Source organism: Perkinsus marinus (assembly GCF_000006405.1).
Source record: "Perkinsus marinus ATCC 50983 genomic scaffold scf_1104296944180, whole genome shotgun sequence".
In the NCBI taxonomy this organism is placed as follows: Eukaryota; Perkinsozoa; order Perkinsida; family Perkinsidae; genus Perkinsus; species Perkinsus marinus.
This window is the reverse complement of record NW_003211521.1, coordinates 1-1,049: the sequence shown is the minus strand read 5'-3', so window position 1 is coordinate 1,049 and position 1,049 is coordinate 1. Positions and strand designations below refer to the sequence as shown.

General features: G+C 45.9%; 2 non-coding genes across 2 annotated transcripts; both read right to left on the bottom strand.

The window, feature by feature from the left end:
• Window positions 1-386: 386 nt before the first annotated feature.
• Window positions 387-459, bottom strand: Pmar_PMAR029682. Its single transcript has one exon. It is a non-coding gene; the product is annotated as a tRNA-Arg (tRNA).
• A 300-nt stretch (window positions 460-759) lies between these two features.
• Pmar_PMAR029681 lies at window positions 760-832 on the bottom strand. Its single transcript has one exon. It is a non-coding gene; the product is annotated as a tRNA-Arg (tRNA).
• Window positions 833-1,049: the final 217 nt, after the last annotated feature.

Sequence of the window (1,049 nt, the reverse complement as noted above, 5' to 3'; positions counted from 1 at the left end):
CTGGGTTGAGTAAATACTCTGACTCATTGGTTCACAATCAGAATCAATGGCTGAGTATGATTCTGAATCAGGAATCATGATTCTGAATCAGGAATCATGATTCTGAATCAAGAATCGAAATCAACGCTTGAGCGAAATCAGGAATCAGGAATCGTACTCGCGAATCCTGAATCTGAATCTGGAATCAGTAATCATACTCACGAATCATGAATCTTACTCATGAATACGGAATCTGAATCAACACTTGTGAATCATGGTGTGAGTTGAATCAAAATCGGAAATCAGATAGTGAGTTGAATCAGTGCCTGTGATTCTCGAATCAGTATCCGCATACCGCCCCTGTACGGCCAGTGGCATCCGTATGTGGGCGCTTCCCGGCGTAGAGGCGATCTCGATGGGACTCGAACCCATAGTCTTTGGTTCCGAAGACCAACGCCTTACCCATTAGGTCACGAGACCAATGAATTTGAGATTTACCTTACTATCTCGTCACTACGCGCAACACTGACTTAACGGCACACATGATTTCGCATTCGAGACGCTGAATAGATCGCAAAACTCTCGCTCCTCATAGAGGGGCCTCCATTACATAGTGTTCTTAAAGGGGTCAATTTATTAGAGATCGCTTGTTGGCAGACCAACAATCTTCTTGTACCGTTAGCTTCGGCATGTATTCCGACGAGTCACAAGGGTGTACAATCAACATCGACATCTGTACGGCCAGTGGCATCCGTGTATAGGCACTTTTCGGCTTGAAGACGATCTTGGTGGGACTCGAACCCACAATCTTTGGTTCCGAAGACCAACGCCTTATCCATTAGGCCACGAGACCAACGAGTTTGAGATTTATCCCACTATCTGGTCACTATGCGCAACACCGACTTAACGGCACACATGAGTTCGCATCCGACACGCTGAATAGATCACAAAACTCTTGCTCCTCATAGAGGGGCCCCCATTACATAGTGTTCTGAATGAGGTCAATTCATTGGAGATCGTTCGTTGGCAGACCAACAATCTTCTTGTACCCTTAGCCTCAGCATGTATCC